Genomic DNA, 7,461 nt, shown 5'->3' with positions numbered 1-7,461 from the left:
TGTGAAATACATAGCATTTTATTTATAAAAAAATGAGGATCGCTCTCAAGTCCTAGTTCTCTCGTTCATCGCCTTTGATCCCATATGTACTTGTGAAGACCCACTTAGGATTGGGCCGGCCTCTGAATAAGGCGGCCCAATACAAAAAAAGAGGGGAGGGAGTCTCCCGATCAGAGTATCCTCCCTCCCCTGTTTTCAAATTTTCTCCCCCTCCCGAATCCACCGGAAGAGAGATTTTAGGGTGATAAAAATCCTACCAAATCAGGAAGATCTCCCATCTCTCTTCCCCTAGGGCATCAACCGAGGGCTTCCACACACACACCGAAAAAAAAAAAGAAAAAAAAAGAGAAGGGAGATTGGGTTTTACCGTGCCGCGGGAGGAACCGGAGCGGTCGTCGTCGATCCGGTCGGGAGGATCTCGCCGGAGGCAAGGTGAGCTCTCTCTCCTCCTTCTCCTCCATCTATGGTTGCTATTTCCTTGGGAAATGGCCGGTCGCCGGATTTAGAAGAACCGAACTCGCTTCGGCGGCTTGGTTCCTTCTTCCGTTCCAGCCGGCCGTCGCCGGGCGTGGCACCACCGGCACCGCCACAGGCCGACGACCAGGGGGGCGTCGCCGGCCGTGGGCCACCAGCGGCCGATTCCCCTTCTCCCCTTTCCGACGGGAAGAAGGAAGAAGAGAGGAAGAGAGAGGGTCTTTCCCCTCTCTTTCTCTTATTAAATAACCCTTTTATTATATTATTTGTCTATTTGTTGTTTGGTTTCCTTTTTACTATTGGATCCGGGAAGATCATGGCCTTGAGGACTCTAGATAGTCTTGGGATGCTAGATTTTAGAGGACCCTTTAGAGGATTAAACAGGGGTCCTAGATCATCTTATATCTTTGACAAATTTTAATAATGACTTGGTTCTGTAGGGGAACAATCTATTGGACGAGAGGACGCTGAGCAGAGTCCTGAGCATTCCGGTTCATAGATCACCGTGAGGGCGGGTGATTACTTGTCGGAGTTTTCAATAAAGGGTAAGAATCCTTGTACGCCAATCCTGCAAAATATAAATATTTTTATACTTATATATGTATAATATGCTACGATCTGAATTAATATGCTATGATCCAGACAAATCAAAATTGTTATATTAAACTATATTTTGATTGTGTTGGCTTGTGATTGATATTATGTTGTATGCATGTGCATAACCTACACCTGTATAATTGGATTTATGGATGTGGTGCTATAGACTAACCTTGTTAATATTGGTTGCCCCGTCACGGGCTGGAAACGTGACCGGATTAGTCTATAGTTGTAAATAAAAGGGATTGATGTGTGGATGTGAAATTGATTAAATGAACATTGACTTTGGGCCGTCTCGTTATTATGGGTTTGCCCGTCACAGGCTCTAAGTGTGACACTATTGGTTTGCCCGTCACAGGCTCTAAGTGTGACAATGTTGGTTTGCCCGTCACAGGCTCTAAGTGTGACACTATTGGTTTGCCCTGTCACGGGCTGGAAACGTGACCGGGATTTGGCCCAAAGTCGGAAAGATAATTGATCCGGATCAAGTTAATATAGAATGGAAAAAAAAAAAAATGAACACAGTAATGAATATATATGAGTTATCCTATGCTATATCATTCTTGTGTGACTGGACTTTCATTGATGTTTGTTTGACGTACAAACTTATATTGATTACTTGAGTCTTTTGATGGCCGATTTATGATCTCATGAAGTTTGCATCGTTTTGCCGTGGTTTTCAAAATTCATATTACTATTGTGTTGGTATGGATGTGTAGGGGTTCTTACTGGGCTGTAAAGCTCACCCCCTTCTTCTTTCTCTTTCAGAGATGCAGGATGCATACATGGATGGGTTGGGCGCAGAGTGCAAGTACCAGAGTCATTAGTTAGTTAGTTGTTTATTCTTCTTGATGTCGATGAATATTTGAAGAGCTCGTAATTGAACTAATTTGTCTATTTGGACATGTCGGATTTGTCTATTTGAATTATCAATTTCTTGTGGATTTATTGGAATTTTTGTTAATCATAGGCCTTGCATGATCTTTAGGGCACTGCTCTAGGGCTCATGCGGCCGGTCGCGTACCGGACCCGGGTGCTGGGTTCGGGGCGTGACAGAGTGGTATCAGAGCTTAAGGTTAAGGTATCCTAGGGTTTAGGTTCAGGTGAGAGTGAGTGGGGGAAGAATATTAAATGACTTACTAAAGTACCCCATAGATACATTTTTCTTTGCAATCTTTAAACGTTAAAAGTAACTTGTGTAGGTTGATATGGCACGAGGGAGTGGACGTGGGCGTAATAGGAGGCCGACTCACTTTGCCGATGGCACCGCTGCTTGGACGCCCTCCGAACAACAAGAAGGTGCTCCACCCTCGCCGACCAGGAGTGTGCACCAGCAGGAACATCACGTCAACCCTGTTGGTAGTGCTCGGGAGATGGAAACCCCAGAAACTCCAAGGACAGGAACCTCGGGTGAGCCTGGAATTCAGCCTAATGAACCACTGAGTGCTTCTCAGATGATGCAAGCAATGATGCAACAACAAGCTGCTTCCCGATCAGACATGATGAGAATGATGGAGATGCAACTACGCTTCATGGAACAGCAGCAACAATTTATGCAGCAACAGTTACAACATCAGCAGCAACATGTGACTCCTCAGAACCTACAGGGGGCTACGAGTCGGCAGGAGCATCATGTTAGTTTGGTAGAATTCAAAAAGTTTGCACCTTCAGCTTTTAAAGGCACTTCTGACCCTTTAGAGGCTGAGACTTGGCTGAATGAAATGGAAAAGGTTTTCAATGCTCTGAGATGCCCTGATGAGGATAGGGTTACTTTTGCTACATTTATGCTGCTGGGAGAAGCGGATATTTGGTGGAATGTGGAAAGAGGAAAGATGGGACAGAACGCTACATCTTTGACTTGGGAAGGATTTAAGGAGCTTTTCCGTGACAAGTATATTCCCCAAAGCGTGAGACGGCAGAAATTTCGAGAGTTTACCCGGTTAGAGCAAGGGAATATGACGGTCGCAGAGTATGCTGCAAAGTTTGAGGAACTGGCCAGGTATGCCCCAGGACAGGTGGAGAATGAAAGAGAACGAGCAGAGAAGTTTGAAAGTGGACTTAGAGCCCGAATCAGACAACAGGTGTCTACCTTCGAGCTTTCTTCCTACAAGGATGTGGTTAACAAAGCTTTGGTAGTTGAAAGGGGCTTAAATGACACTCAAGAAGAGAGGGAAAAGATTATGAAAAAGAGGAACAGACAGGTTGGTTTTCAAAATGAGCAGGATAGAAATACTGAATCAAGGCCCAAGAAACAAACTACTGCGAGTGATAAAACTCAACAAAAAGGTACTATAAGATGCTATAGATGTGGCGGCCCCCATTATCGAAAGGATTGCAGCTGGTTCGAAGGGAATTGCTTTTCGTGTGGCCAACAGGGCCACAAGGCGGACATCTGCGCTAATAATAGTGGGCAACAGACTCAACGGACACCTCAGCCTATTTCGGGAGCACCAGAAAATCGAGTATCTCAAGATGGACAACCACAAGGAGGGCAGCAGAGGCCTAGAACTCAAGGGCGAGTCTATGCTCTTACACAACAGGATGCCAACGCCTCTAACACTGTAGTGACAGGTATGATTAAAGTCTCATCCACCAATGCTTATGTTTTGATTGATCCTGGAGCTACTCATTCTTTCGTATCTGTCGATTTTGTTAGAAGAAATAATACAATGATTTGCATGCCATTAGAGACAGAATTTTGTGTTTCCATCCCTAGTGGAGATGTAATTCTAGTTAACTCTATCTGCAAAGATTGTATCTTGAATATGAGAGGCAGGGAGATGAAAGCAGATTTACTGGTCCTAGAGATGAAGGATTTTGACTTGATCCTTGGGATGGACTGGCTGGCGGCATACCATGCCACTGTTAACTGCTTCAAGAAAACAGTAAAATTTCAAATCCCTGGTCATCCAGAGTTTACTTTTAGTGGCAACAGAATGTTACCTCCGCCAAAAATAATCTCAGCCATACAAGCCAAGCGACTCCTTCGGAAAGGTGATGAAGGGTTCTTAGCTATGGTAATGGGCACTCAACTGGAAGAACTCAAACTAGAAGACATTCCTATTGTGAGGGAATTCCCTGATGTCTTCCCAGAGGATTTGCCAGGATTACCTCCTGATAGAGAGGTTGAATTCTCCATTGATTTGATTCCTGGCACTGGACCGATTTCTAAGGCCCCATACCGGATGGCTCCAGCTGAATTAAAAGTACTAAAGGAACAACTACAGGAGCTGTTGGACAAGGGTTTCATCAGGCCTAGTGTTTCTCCTTGGGGTGCTCCTGTACTATTTGTGAAAAAGAAAGATGGCAGTTTTCGGCTTTGCATAGATTATCGAGAAATAAATGGAGTAACAGTACGGAACAAATACCCTCTACCGAGAATTGATGATTTATTCGATCAGCTGCAAGGGGCACAAATGTTCTCGAAACTTGATTTACGCTCCGGATATCATCAGTTGAAAATAAAGGCTGAAGACATACCTAAGACAGCATTCAGAACTAGATACGGACACTATGAGTTTTTGGTTATGCCTTTCGGGTTAACAAATGCACCGGCAGCCTTTATGGATCTTATGAATCGGGTGTTCAAGCCCTACCTGGATCAATTTGTGGTGGTGTTTATTGATGACATTCTAGTCTATTCAAAGAGCCCACAAGAGCATGAGGAACATTTGAGGATAGTATTGCAAACTCTTAGAGAAAACGAGCTTTATGGCAAGTTGCAGAAGTGTGAGTTCTGGTTAAACAGTATCACCTTTCTTGGGCACATGATCTCTAAGGATGGCATCTCTGTCGACCCAAAGAAAGTGGAGGCAGTAGTTGATTGGAGTAGACCTACTAATGTGTCCGAGGTGCGCAGCTTTTTGGGAATGGCGGGATACTATCGGAGATTCGTTGAGGAATTCTCTCGTATTGCCACGCCTCTATCTCGCCTAACCCGAAAGCAAGTAAGATTTGAATGGAAGGAGGATTGTGAGCAGAGTTTTCAGGAGTTGAAAAGACGATTGGTGACAGCTCCGATATTGGCCCTTCCATCTGGATCAGGAGGCTTCAGCATCTATAGTGATGCATCACGCAAGGGCCTCGGCTGTGTTCTTATGCAGAATGAGAAGGTGATAGCCTATGCTTCTAGACAGTTGAAACCATATGAGCTGAATTACCCTACACATGATTTGGAGTTAGCAGCTGTGATCTTTGCTTTAAAAATATGGAGGCACTATTTATATGGTGAACATTGTGAAATTTTTACGGACCACAAAAGTTTGAAGTATATCTATACTCAAAAGGAGCTGAATTTGAGGCAAAGGAGATGGTTAGAGCTATTAAAAGATTATGATCTAACTATCAATTACCATCCAGGAAAGGCAAATGTTGTGGCCGATGCTCTAAGCAGGAAATCTTCAAGTAAATTAGCGGCTCTGATCACTACACAAAGAAACATTTTGTTGGACTTGGAGAGATATGAAATTGAAGTACGACTGCATGATCCTCAAGTACGACTTGCTAATCTTATGGTGCAGCCTACCTTGATTGAGAGGATTAAGTCATCTCAAAAAGAGGATCCAGAATTACAGAGGGTGAGGGGAACAGTTGAGTCTGGTGTTCAAAGCGAATTCCATATGCATGAGGATGGTTCCTTAAGATTCGGTAGCAGATTGTGCGTCCCTAAAGTTCCAGAATTAAGAAATGAAATTTTAGAGGAGGCTCATAGCTCGGCTTATGCAATGCATCCAGGAGGCACAAAGATGTATCAGAATTTAAAGAAACATTTTTGGTGGAGTGGTATGAAAAAGGATATTGCTCAATTTGTAGCTCAGTGTCTAGTATGTCAGCAGGTAAAAGCAGAACATCAAAGACCTGCGGGACCATTACAGTCTCTACTTATTCCTCAATGGAAGTGGGAGCATATCACCATGGACTTTGTGACTAGTTTGCCAAAAACCCTACGAGGTAATGATGCCGTGTGGGTAATTGTTGACCGGCTAACCAAATCAGCACACTTTTTGCCTTTCAGAGTTGGTTTCTCCTTAGAGAGATTGGCAGGCTTATATATAGAGCATATTGTGAAGTTGCATGGGGTCCCAGTTACCATTGTGTCAGACAGAGACAGTAGATTTGTATCACAGTTTTGGAAGAGTCTTCATAAGGCTCTTGGAACCAAATTAAGCTTTAGCACAGCTTTCCACCCCCAAACCGATGGACAATCGGAAAGAACCATCCAGATCTTGGAAGACATGTTGAGAGCCTGTGTCATGGATCTAGGAGGAGCATGGGATGGCCACTTATCACTAGTAGAGTTTGCTTACAATAATAGCTATCAAGCAAGTATACAAATGGCTCCTTTTGAGGCGTTGTATGGTCGGAAGTGTCGATCTCCTATTTGTTGGGATGACGTGGGCGAGAGGAAATTGTTAGGCCCAGAGATAGTACAACAGACTGTTGATAAGGTGCAAGTGATCAGAGAACGACTCCGTACAGCTCAGAGTCGCCAAAAGAGTTATGCTGATAATAGAAGGAGAGAACTGGAATTTCAAATTGGAGATCATGTTTTCTTGAGAGTGTCACCTACAAAAGGTGTGATGAGATTTGGGGTTCGTGGCAAATTGAGCCCTAGGTATGTTGGGCCGTTTGAGATTTTGGACAAGGTTGGGGAGGTGGCGTATCGATTGGCTTTACCACCGGCTTTATCCAGTGTGCACAATGTTTTTCATGTATCAATGTTGAAGAAATATGTACCAGATCCGAGTCATGTAATAGCATATGAGCCATTACATCTTCAGGAGGATTTAACCTATGAGGAGTTCCCGGTACGAATTGTGGACAGAAAAGATCAGGTACTACGATATCGAACCATTCCTTTTGTGAAGGTACAATGGAATAACCATACGGAAAGAGAGGCTACTTGGGAGCTCGAAGAAGAGATGAAAGTCGAATATCCGCAGCTTTTTGGAACTTCAGGTATGTCAATTTCGAGGACGAAATTTTCTTTTAGGGGAGGAGAATGTGAAGACCCACTTAGGATTGGGCCGGCCTCTGAATAAGGCGGCCCAATACAAAAAAAGAGGGGAGGGAGTCTCCCGATCAGAGTATCCTCCCTCCCCTGTTTTCAAATTTTCTCCCCCTCCCGAATCCACCGGAAGAGAGATTTTAGGGTGATAAAAATCCTACCAAATCAGGAAGATCTCCCATCTCTCTTCCCCTAGGGCATCAACCGAGGGCTTCCACACACACACCGAAAAAAAAAAGAAAAAAAAAGAGAAGGGAGATTGGGTTTTACCGTGCCGCGGGAGGAACCGGAGCGGTCGTCGTCGATCCGGTCGGGAGGATCTCGCCGGAGGCAAGGTGAGCTCTCTCTCCTCCTTCTCCTCCATCTATGGTTGCTATTTCCTT

The 7,461-nt window shown here is 44.3% G+C and overlaps 1 long non-coding RNA gene across 1 annotated transcript; it reads left to right on the top strand.

Moving 5' to 3' along the window:
* Positions 1-764: 764 nt before the first annotated feature.
* LOC120111793 lies at positions 765-2,015 on the top strand. Its single transcript, XR_005513193.1, has 2 exons — positions 765-1,019; positions 1,840-2,015. It is a non-coding gene; the product is annotated as an uncharacterized LOC120111793 (long non-coding RNA).
* The last annotated feature ends 5,446 nt before the right edge of the window (positions 2,016-7,461 follow it).

Source organism: Phoenix dactylifera, chromosome 8 (genome assembly GCF_009389715.1).
Source record: "Phoenix dactylifera cultivar Barhee BC4 chromosome 8, palm_55x_up_171113_PBpolish2nd_filt_p, whole genome shotgun sequence".
In the NCBI taxonomy this organism is placed as follows: Eukaryota; Viridiplantae; Streptophyta; class Magnoliopsida; order Arecales; family Arecaceae; genus Phoenix; species Phoenix dactylifera.
Note: the sequence above shows the minus strand (reverse complement) of the source record. Positions and strands in the feature narration are given on the sequence as shown.